The 12,623-nt window shown below is 33.8% G+C and overlaps 1 long non-coding RNA gene across 1 annotated transcript in view; it reads right to left on the bottom strand.

Moving 5' to 3' along the window:
• Window positions 1–3,035: 3,035 nt before the first annotated feature.
• The window catches only part of LOC122360132, a 14,331-nt gene continuing 4,743 nt past the window's right edge, over window positions 3,036–12,623 (bottom strand). The window contains exons 2-3 of the long non-coding RNA XR_006252770.1: window positions 5,131–5,376; window positions 3,036–5,002 (exon numbers count right to left, since the gene is read on the bottom strand). This is a non-coding gene — a long non-coding RNA (uncharacterized LOC122360132). The remainder of the gene's footprint in view (window positions 5,003–5,130; window positions 5,377–12,623) is intronic.

Here is a 12,623-nt window from a genome sequence, read left to right as displayed (position 1 = left end):
GCCCCATAAATCATTCAGACTCGACAGTGATTGTTCCAAACTCTACTATAGCAAACAAATGGGGTGTTGTTGAGCAGTGCTTGAGTCACACACGTTTAACCTCTAACTGATGTGACAATCTCAATTTAACAAGAGGCCTGGATGAACTATAGCAATGCACGTTTCAGATGAAGGAATGAAGTCGCCCGCAGCTATAAAGCTTAAACTTGAACGCTGACCACAAGGGCAAGCGGTCTGTCTCTGGGAGGGTCGGCCAGTCAGATCAATAGTTGAGACGTCAAACTGAATTGAGGTCAGTCTTTGTGCATATGAGGTCTCTCATTTTTGGCTCTCTGTCAGGAAGCCAGCTGCTGAAGCGGAGCTCCTGCCCTGCGGCGTTTCGAGGGAACGCACAACAAAGACGTACTGGGGAAGTTTGGGACGATTGCTTATGGGGGGGGTTGCTGAAATCAAAACCCCATTTATTTAGGTGTTTTTCATTTGAAAATGAAATCCATTTCGTTTTCCCAACCGAAAATCCAGAGCAATCACAATCTCATAAAACTAATGACCGTGACTAAAAGAAATTCCTTCAGCACAGTCACTGGGACCGAAACATCCGCAGCATTTTGACAAAGTCGTCCACCCTTCCTGTAGCTGTTATAAATCCTTAAAGAGGGCCTGACGAGGATATGTGGCAATGGCATCAATATTGATGTGGGAGAAAGTCCCTCCAAAACCCAGTTAAGCTGCAGGGCATCAATATTGATGGTGTTGCTTTGCCAACTGCCCCAGGGCAACTCTCAAATAGTGATTACCAAAAGGCGAGAGTTTGATTATAACAGACCCAGGATAGAGATCTTCAGTTTAATGATTTGATCTCCCACCAAATTATACTTTTTAGATGCTCAAATGGAGATTTAAGGTTGGTCCGTATAGTTCTCATTCTCCTATTTGTGTAATCTGTGAATGATTCAAAACAATAATAGTCTATATTCTCATTTTACTAGCCTGTGAGAACTAGATGTCTCTTAAAGAAACATTTTGGACAAATTTGAACATCAATCAAGACACATTCAAGATGGCAGTGACTTGATATCATGTTTCTTACAAATGCTGTTTTATGGATCCAAATGTACAGCGCTTGTATTTTTATTTAATATTTTTTTTATTCAGCTTTCGTCGTATTTCATTGAGCATACTTGACAAAAATCTGCTAAAAAGTTATACGGGCTTGGAAAGACACGAGTGAGCAAATGTCTTTTCATTTTTGTAGTAAAAAAGAACCTCTAAAATATATTCTACTGAAATAGTCTGCAGGTTGGTGTCAGTAGTTTATTCATGTTTAATTTTATATATGTATGAATTTATTTATTTTAAAGAAATTAAATTAATTGCTAAATATCTAAAAGACATTTATTATGTTACAAAAGACTTCTTTTTTGAAATATGATTGTCTGAACCTTTTTTTAAATCAATGAAACCTGAAACACGTATTATGGTTTACATAAAAGTATAAAGCAACACATTGTTTCCAACACTGATATTAATTATAATAAATAGAATGATTACTAATGGATCATGTGGCACTGACCAATGATGTTGAAAATTCAGCATTGCATTGCAGGAACAAATTAGATTTTAAAATGTATTCAAATAGAAAACAGGATAAAAAATTTTTTTTTATATAATTTAACAATATTCAGTATTATTAATGTATTGTTATTCTTCTATATAACGTCTTGTTCCAAAGGTTTCTAGAAAGGCCCAGTATCTGTTCGCCATTAGCTCAGTTGTTTATTTGTGTTCATCAGGGCTCTGTGAGTCACACACTGAACTGATGCCCAGTGACACACATTGCGTTAAAAGTTCACTGATTCTAGACAATTCTATAAGAGTGGACAGAGAGATTAAAGCGTCCCGGATTCACAGGATTTTTCTTGGCTACATGTTTGCGGGCGAATTTCCCAGGGGGTTTCTTCTTCCTGTTTCATTATGATTTCCATACTCCACATTAATGATATCATACTCTCTCTGTTGCCGACCCCTCTGCTGAAGCATAGATATGATTACAGTGATGCAGTTTCTGGGTCAGTAAGTTAAATATTTCAGATGGTTTATTTTTAGGCACGTCTGTTTCCACTTTGTGCATGCTCTCCCCCGTTTTGCTTTCCCTCAGTCTCTCTCTCCCCCCTCCTTTCTGGCTGTCTTGGCTTTGGGCAGCGTTTGACCTAGAAAGTCATCATCACATGGCCGTAAGGCCTGTCAATGTTACCCAGAATCGGTGTGTGCCATTAGCAGAAAGTGCTGTGGTGAGGTTATAAGCGTTTCCAAAAGTCCATTTGTGCATTAAAATGCTTATGCTTTGCTTTTTTTCCATTTTTTTTTGTTTAATACTGCCTAGAATTACATATCATATTATTTACATAACAGTTTAAATAAAGAAGTTTGAAATAAAAAATTTACGGATTTCATGATTTATTATCATTTGACGTGTTCCCTTTTTGCTTTAATAATAGCAGCACTCAAGCACTCAACATGAACAAAACCTGATAGTCCCTGTTCAACTAGAATTAACCATACATTAGTTTATGTTTTAATTAGTAACCTAAAACTGTGCATAAAAGTATATTAATATTAGATAATAAAATCTTATTTTAATTATGTATTTAATAAATTATGTCTTTAAAATTTTTATAAATTCTTAATAATTTTAAAACAAATACTAATTTAATACTAAAATGTATTTAATTTAGTGCTGTTGAATGATTAATCGCATCCAAAATAAGTTTTTGTTTGCATAATATGTTAATATGTATATTAATTATGTATATATAAATATACAGTATGTATATGTATATACAGTGTATATTGTTATATAAATATATTTAATACATAAACATTTTTAATATATATACATGCATATATATATATATATATATATATATATATATATATATATATAAAAATGTAAAAAAATACTTTTATTTTGGATGCGATTTATTACTTTTTTTTGAGAAATTAATTTCTTATTTATTTTGTGTCAAAATGTTTCTTTTTCAAATTATACCATGTAAAATATGATCAAAATTATTATTATCAATTTTATGTTAAAGAATGATGCTCTAAAAGAAATTTATTAAAGATATCTAAATTTTAACTTAATTTTGTGTCAAAATGTTTTTTTAAATGTATATACAAATTATCTAAATTATTATTTAATTTAATATTAAATCAATTATTACATTAAATAATTACGTTGCTGTCAATAGCCTTGTAGTTATTGTGTCAAAATACACAGCGACCGAGTTAATAAATTATCTAAAAACGTTATAAATATTATTAATATTATTATTATTATTATTATTATTATATATTATTTAATCCATATTAATTTATTTAATTTATTTTAAGGCTTTTGGACTTTTGGAATGTTTTTTTGCAGAGAATGTTTATAACTTCATTTGAGTTTTTCATGAACATCACTAACAAACTCTATATGCCCTTTGCAGAGCTGAACATTGATTCCTGATCTCTGTGTGAACTCCACTCTCATTACACCAGCACTGATGGACCTACTACATTAGATCACAGTCATATTCTATCGAGTTATCCGGTACAGTAAGGACAGGGTAATTGTTGCAGAGATGACATGCCATTGAACTGTTAACAGAAAGGGAACGTGTTGAGATGAGATACAGCATTCAGTCCTCGTGGCCTTTAGGCAAATTTCCTATCGCGTTCACTTTGACAATTGACAACATCTGCCACTGCATGCTGTGTTTGTCTGACAAGTTTTGATCAATTAATATGTTTACTTAACTGATTTTTAAAGCAACAGTTCACGCCAAACTTGAGGGATATGTTTGAAAAAGCACAAAAAATAACACCGGTAGGTGATGCTGACTATTTTGATGTACAAATGCACTTTTTTTGAATCTGACATAAACAAAAAAAGATCTGAAATGCTTATCTGTATAATGACTTATCTGCTCCTTGGTTAGTACTCAGTTATAACTAAGTATTTTATTTGCTTATTTAATTGTCAATTAACTTGTCGACTTCTCTTTCATTTACCACAGGTTATGTACTTCTGTATATTTGGAAGTGACTGTAGATCCCATTGGTCTACGTTTAAGAATCTCAGGTTTTAAGTGAAAAAAACCCTACACATTTGTGCATTATTTTGGCAATATGTACTGAAAAACTGAGGGGCATTAGCTCAGATAAATTAGGCCTTTGATAATCAATCAAAGAAATACAAAACCTGTGATAACTGAAAGAAAACAATAAAAAGGCCAGTAATTTTTGACACCACAAATGTAACAATTTGTTAAAAAAATATATAAAAAAATACTTTATATATTAGAAAATTCTGTGCTTTATAAAGTTTCTTTAGATTTTTTTATCTTTTTGGAAGTTGATGACAACAGTCACCATGAACTCTCAAATATTCTTTAAAACATTTCCTTTCATCGCCCATATGAAAAAAAAAAAAATTATATTAGTATCTGTTATGTGGGTCAAAGACCTCACGTGACACATGCCTCTTGATAGCCGGCTCTTAAATACGTATTTAATTTGCCGCATTTCACATTAAAGTAGCATGCAGCTTCACACCGGAAAAAATGAAGGAGCCTTCTGCTTGTCATAAATTACACATGCACTGAATTCATTAGTCTGTGTGCTGTTTTGTGTTGTGCCCTCAGCATTTTTCATCGCAGGCACGCAGCGATTCCAAGCCGGTGCCACAGAGGTCGATTGTGTCTCTGCCAGCCCATCACAGAGGCCCCATCCAACTTCTCACCTGCAGCATTCTGCTCCGTGGATCTCACTCAAGGGTAATTGGGAACTCACATTCTGGGACCAGCTCTGCCTTTGTTCCCCTGCTCGGATGCACTGACCCGGATGTGTGAGGTCGCAGTCACGTTAATTGGCGCGGGGTGTTGCAGCTGCATGATTCGCGGTGTTTTTCCACGAGTCTGTGTGTATGTGTGGAAATTGCTCATCGGAGTGAATAAATCTGTTTCCAGAGGACAGAGGAACACTATTAGAAACAAACACATGCTGATCTAAACCATTTAGGAGTATTTATGAGCAATTACACTTCGGTAGCGCCATCAGTTCTATGTGTGTCGTGTAAAAGCTTACTCCGCCATTATCTTGCGGTATAAAGCAGAAATCTCCGGGCCGTTCGAGGGCTCCCCCACCTGTCCATCTGTCATTAGTCTCTGTGGATCCGCAGTCAGCCGGCTCTGTTCCGGACAGGAATAGTACAGCTGTCCCGGCAGACTCTGGCCTGTCCCGCAGCACCTGTTCTGACCTGAGGGACAGTTGTCTCTCCATTTGTTTTTTTTTTGTGTCATGGCAAGGTGTCCTTGGCTCTGGGCTGCCCTGCTGTACAGTAAGAACATAATAATTTATGAGTGATCAAAGCTTTTTACAGTCGGTGTGATCTGTATATTATGGAAGCCCATTTCCACCACTGAAACAATTAATTGCGACTTTTTATCTCACAAATCTGACTTTACATGTCACAATTAAGACTTTTTTTCTCTCGGAATTGCATGTTAGAAAGTCACAATTGTGAAATAAGAATTCATATTTAGTCACAATTCTGAGAACACATACATTTTTTTCCCCTCAAAATTGTACTTTTTAACCCGCAATTGCTAGTTTATTACTTACAATTATGAGAAAAAAAGTCATAATTTCAAGATATAAATTTGCAATTCCAAAAAAAAGGCAGAATTGCAACTTTATATCTTACAATTGTGAGTTGAATTATTAGTAAAATCATAATTCCAAGATATGAAGTCCCAATTCTGACTTTAACTTGCAATTGTGACTTTATATCTCACAATTCAACGAAAAAAGTCAGGTTTGCTAGATAAAAATAGCCCTTTATTAGATTTTTTTTTTATTGTGGAAACAGGCTTCTACACTGTAAAAAGAAAGAAAAGAAAAAAAGTTGAGCCAACATATTTTAAGGCAACCAGCTTCAGTGGATTTTTGAGTTTTCTCAACTTATATTTGTTTGAGTTTTCTAAGTTGAGAGAACTCAAAAATTGCTTTTTCCAATGTCTTAGTTAACCTAGTTAACTGTTTACTTACATCAACACAAAATAGCATTCTAACCCAATAATTTTCATAATGTGCATTATGCATTTCTCTGTCTCACTTTATATTAGTTGGCCTTAACTACTATACTTACACAAAATAGTAACTACAATGTACTTATTGTGTTCACGCTGTATTGCAAAACACTTTTGTTGCTAAATTTGGGTTAGATTAGGGACAGGTTAAGTTGAGACGGGTCAACAGTGTAATTATAAAAGAAATTGATTACAGATGTATTTACATGAAGGTATTTTTAAAAATATAAAATAAGTGCAATGCATTAAATTACTAATTTACATGTAATTACATAGTAGTTAATATAAAGTGGGACCCATCTACAATTCTACAGAAACTGCATATTAGCGCCCTGGCAACCAGTATACTGCATAGCAACACCATAGAAGTGGGTTTTGCACAGACAATCACCACTTGTTTTTATTTAGCATAATTAATACAGTCTCTTGTAGTGCAGGTTATTTTTGCTTTAAAGCATATTATTTATGTGTCACTACTGTAACCACCAGCTATTTTAAAAGTTGTACATTTTAACTGCAGTTATGAATAATATCAATAGCCCTGAAAACATCTTGAGAACAAGCCTGGAAAAGTCATGTGAATTAATAGAAGTCTTAAAAGCTTGCGGGAATAGCTTTAATGATCTTAAAAAGAAAAAAAAAAAGAATGAGTAGTTATTTTTCAATTTTTCGTTGTGGAATTTTTTTGCCAGTACAAAATTACATTCTGTACAAGCAGTTATTACAAATGCACACAAAATTCATTATTACCCAAAAAAGTCATTTAAAACAAAAAAAGTCATTTCAGCTGAATTGTAACGATTTATTTATTCAATAAAAAATATTAAGCAGCAAAGTTGTTTTCATCGCTGATAATAATAAGACATAATGAGGAATGATTCTGCAAGTTCAGTACTGCATTACAGGAATAAATCTTTTTTATTGGAAAACATTTATTTTAAACTGTAGCAATGTCTTATGTTTTTACTGTATTCTTAAAATAAATGTCGCCTTGATGATCCTAACTGACTTATCTCAAAATATTTTACTGACCACAAACTTTTGACTAGTAGTGAATTGGATATATCTGTAATGTTATAATGATATTCTGTAACACAGTATTTATCAAAATAAGTGCATTTTTTTTTAATCTAATTTTTATTAAGGAAAAGGTAAAATCGTTTGAGTCAGGTTATGTAATGCCCGTATCTAGCACGCTGTCAGTACTCTTATAGTCTAGTATATACAGTATACATCTCCTATAGGTCTCTGTTCCCCCTGCTTGGCACCCTCCAGCACGCATTTGCCACACTTCACAACACAATGCTGTCGCTAATAGGACTCTTACCAGTAATTCAGCTTTTACCTCAGAAAGTGCAGATTGCGCTGTCTAGCATTGTTAGTCTCTCCCTTGTGACATTTGTAACAGAATGCCAAGCTGAGACAGGAATGGTATGTTCGTCACTGACCCGTCCGTGACCCCTACCCCATTTTGCAATCGGCCCGCTGCGTGTGTCATGTTGGGATGGTTGCTTATGTCGCTGGTGTGCGTGTACACTATTGCATAGTGTTGCAAGCAGATTTAAAGCACGAACGCTCAATGCATCTACCTGCATGCAATCACACCGCGGAAATTTTTTTTTTCAGCTCTGCTGTTTTGCGAATGGCTACGACAAAGGTGTGAGAAAGCAGAAAATGTGTGCACGCAGGGGTGAATAGTGCGAGATGTGTGTATTAAGTGCTGCTGTGTCGGTCCCAGGGTTGGCCGGCCCTGTTTGTAGCTCCCAGGGAGATCTGTGACCGACGCTCCTCAAGTTGAAGGTTCATCCTCAGTTCAGAGGAAGGTTCACCCAGCGGTCAACAGGCTATTCTGCTACCAGGGCACTCTCGCTTATTCTCACTCCATCTCTCCCTCCCTCTCTGGCCTTTTCTCCTTATTTTCTGGCTGTAAGAAATCAGGCAACCCTAACTATTATATGTATTAAACTCTGAGGCTGGGTTGTTTTCACCTTCTTTGTTAAAATAACAGTAACTCGGCTTGTTGCAGGTGCTTTTTTTCTGCTTGAGCTCAATGTCTGTTTTCACAGAGGTATGAGTTTTGGCTGTGTAATGTATCATTTAAGTGGCCCTTGCAGGCATACAGATCTTTTGAACATACTGGCCTGGCATCGCTGTGCAATTTTACAGTCCCTTTGTCTTTCATCAAATGCAATGACCTATTTCAAGGCTTAATTTACAAACAATGAACTGATGTGTTTAAGTACGTCAGCTGCAGCCCCATTCTTTCATATAATGAAAAGAGTGAATAAAACCCTTGATGCCATAAATGAAGTAGAAAATCACATTTCAATCCTGGGCTGCATGAACTAGAGTAGTGCTTTATGAAAAAATGTTTTATTAATAAAAAGAAAAATAATAATAGTAATAATATTTAAAAAATTTAATAAATGCATTTATAAAGAAAAAACATAAAACATATAACACTAATTATATATATTATATTGTTATATATATATATAATTATATATATATATATATATAATTAATTATACTTAATTATATATACAATTAATTATATATATATATATATATATATATATATATATATATATGTGTGTGTGTGTGTGTGTGTGTGTGTGTGTATTAGTGCTATAAAACAATTAATTATGATCAGTCACATCCAAAATAAAAGCGGTTTATATAATATATATGTGTATGTACTGTATATATTTGGTATGTATAAATACATACTCATACGGTATATTAAAAAAATAATTACTTGTATTTACATGTATATATTTATAATATTTATATATATATATATATATATATATATATATATATATATATATATATATATATATATATATATATATAAAATAAACTGAATATGCAATTTTTTCTTAAAAATATACATGCACTTGTGCATTATATATGTTAGAAAAACACACAGTACACACACACACATATTATGTAAATGTTTTTTTTTTTTTTTGGATGTGATTAATCGAATTAGCACTTGGACAGCACTAATATACATAAACACACACACACACACACATGCATATATATATATATATATATATATATATATATATATATATATATATATATATTTTTTTTTTTTTTTTTTTTATCATGATTGTATTTATGCATTTAACCATTTAACCTTGTGGTATGAAGTACCGTTGTATAAACACAGTACAAACTTATTTTACCATAACATCACGTTAGTTTAAGTGCAAAGGCAGTTCTATCTTAATGGATTCATTACTATTACTATTTTGAGTTCATGGCAAGTCATGCCTCGTGGCCAAACAAATATAATCTATAGAAACTGCATCATCAGCTATGAGTTGGTGGTGATATAATGTTAACAAGATCATGACTGCTGACACAGGCTGAAGGTTCTGTCTCAAACAAGCGTGACCCAGCAACCAGAAGCTTATCAGGATCACAGTATTACCATGAACACAGTGGCCTTTAGCACAGCACTTAACCTCTCTGCTAGTAGTGCGCTGCAGATCTCTCTGAACGCAAACTATCTGCTAAAAGACAACTAACAAGTAAAAACTGATCAACAAAGGGCAGAAATGTGTATTTCATTTTCTGTCAACATGGGCTGTTTCGTGACTTGTTTGGACAGGTTAGCTTCTCGTATTGCATGACTGTAGGTATGGTCATTTTAATACAGTAGATTTTTTAAAAGCAACTTTCATTACATATAAATGAATGAACTAATTAAATAGTGTACGTTTTACTTACTATAACACTAATAAGACTGACACTGTTATGCTAGAAATAGCATAAGCGTGGCCCAGATTTTGCTGTTTTCATTTACGTAAGAAAGATCCAAACAGTGACAGAAAACCAAAATTGGTGCAAATGTGACCTGTGTATGAACGCTAATACTTCAGGTTGACTGTAATGCATTGAAAATGTCTTATTTGAATAGCAGGCCGTGCTGCTGGCTCTCCGCCTGACTATCTTTGTGTATTGCTGAGTTTCATTTCGTGCGAGAGATCGAAGCTCTTCTTTATGGCTTGAGTGCGACCTTTGTCAACCCCTGTGAATTAGCTAGAAGCGTATCAGCTGCGCCGGGCTTTTTCTCGACCGTCCTATTAGCTGAGTAAAGCAAAGCGGGGGTCACCTTTAAGTAACCTTATCTTGTAATTGGGTTCAAGGTTAAGTGACCTGGGAGCGGAGAGGTCCAGGGTTAAGGTTGGGGTGACAAGGAGGGAGGCAGCATTTAATCACATATGGGGGAAGAAATCAAGGAGCAGGATTCAACCGTCTGGGTCAGACCCGATCTGACCGCGGGGGTGAAGGGAAGTCGTCGAGCAGCCCATATTCAAGCCAAGGTCCTCGAAGCTTTTAACCTTAGCGCAAATCGATACGGGCAGCGACGGGCTAATATTTATCTTGCAGATGGGAGTATTAAACGAGGGCTTTGCCAGAGCTTCCCTCGGCAGACCGGTAGCATCCCGAAGCTCCTCTAATTGAAATGTATGCGGGAAAACGGGCGATGAATGAAAAACAGCCCTGACAGCTTTTCGCTCCAGCGACCGCCCCGCATTAGCTGCCCGCGAGGAGATGAATGACCAGCGGCGCGGGTTCAGCCGGAGCGACCCATAGACCCGTCCACTGCCAAGGGCAAGGAAATTGGCCAGATTAAAGAGCTTGTAAATAACGAGTCATAAACATCTGCCTTATAAGCTCATCCATCCACATGGGTCTCCATCTAGAGATGGAGCTGCCCATCGAGCTCTCGGATACATTTTTATATAAGCTGTCCATACAGTATGTAGAGAAGTACATTTTTACCTCATCCTCTGCTTAATAATGACTTATTTATAGCACATTTTTTAATGTTATTTTCATATGGACTTTTGTTGAACTTTGCTATTTTGAATATTGCAGTCATCTAAATGAGATTTGAGTATTTTATAATTTTTTTTCATGGGATCTTTGGTTTACATATTAAGTAATACATATTTACATATTTACATACATTAGTTTACATATTAGTAAAACTGCAATTTAGCTCCATGAATGCCATTTTAGGTTTACCAAAAATACAGTTAATAATGCTTTTTATCATTATTTATTAATATATTGGTACTGGTAACAACATAACATAATAATTTTTTTTATTATATATTTGAATAATAGTTTGAACTGTGCCAGCTTGATAAATTGTATTTTAATGATGAATGTATAATATATTATAATATGATAATAGAATTAATAGAATCAGTGCTGTCAAACAATTAATTCAGTATATATATATATATATATATATATATATATATATTCTTATATTTTATACATTATAAATATATTTAATATATAAACTTTTTCGGAAATATATGCATGTGTCTGTATTTATATATACATAATAAATATGCACAGTATATACACATATATTATGTAAACAAAAACGTTTATTTTGTATGCGATTAATAATTTGACAGCACTAAATGTAATATAATGAACTCCTGTGACCAGGATTATTATAGTTACCTAAAACTAAAATCATAAAAACATTTCCATTACTTGAAATAAAACAAACGATAACAAGCATAAGATAAAATATAAAAAAACATAAACTGATCGCAGCTAGCTAAAATAGTGTTTATCACTTTCATTTATTTTACACAAAATCACTAAAAAAATAAATTTAATAAAAAAGTATACAGACATTTAAAAAAATACAAATGACAAAAGTATACAACTGAATTAATACAAAAATTAAAAAAACGTATAAAATATTCAGAATATAATAAAAGCTATAATAATAAATCAATTATATAAAGTAACCGCATCTTAATTATTTTCACTATGTAATCTAGTTTTTGCAATTTCTTTTAAAGCAATAATGGTTTTGTCTAAATTATTTCAGATTTTTTTTAAATGCACAATGAACGTGTTTGTTGCACCTATGCTGGTACTTCAGATGTGACTCTAATGAAAGATGTGCTTACTTTGTTTATAAATATATATGTGGATAACTCTCATATAGCTGTTGCAAGGCATGCAAAACTAAACGCCAGCTAAGAGCTTTAAGAAAACACTTATTGATTTTATTGAAATTCACACTATTCTAAAGACACATTGCCTATGCGACAGCAGTCCTACGTTAATGCACATCTGCAATGCATGTTTACTTTGAAGCAAAGTTATTGATTGTTTGTTTAACACACAATTAATACTAAACTCAATTACAGGCCCTATAATCCCATAACCTCTTTAATAATTCAGAGGTGCTATGTTTGCGCAAATGCAATACTTTCAATTATTCTGCCCTCCGACAATTTGCTTTAAACACCCTCCCTCTTCTTTTTCCCCTTCAATTTATTGGCTGCCATCTCTGACCCGAAGAGTGACCCCCATCTTAAACACATTTCAATGCAGCCAACAAAATTAATCTGACAGATAAATCACAGTCTTACAAATAGCGGGGAAGACAAGGTCAAAGTCACAAAGGGAATATAAAATTAAGCTAGAATC

Source organism: Puntigrus tetrazona, chromosome 16 (genome assembly GCF_018831695.1).
Source record: "Puntigrus tetrazona isolate hp1 chromosome 16, ASM1883169v1, whole genome shotgun sequence".
Classification (NCBI taxonomy): Eukaryota; Metazoa; Chordata; class Actinopteri; order Cypriniformes; family Cyprinidae; genus Puntigrus; species Puntigrus tetrazona.
The sequence above is the reverse complement of the archived record's forward strand: the minus strand, read 5'-3'. Positions and strand labels throughout refer to the sequence as shown.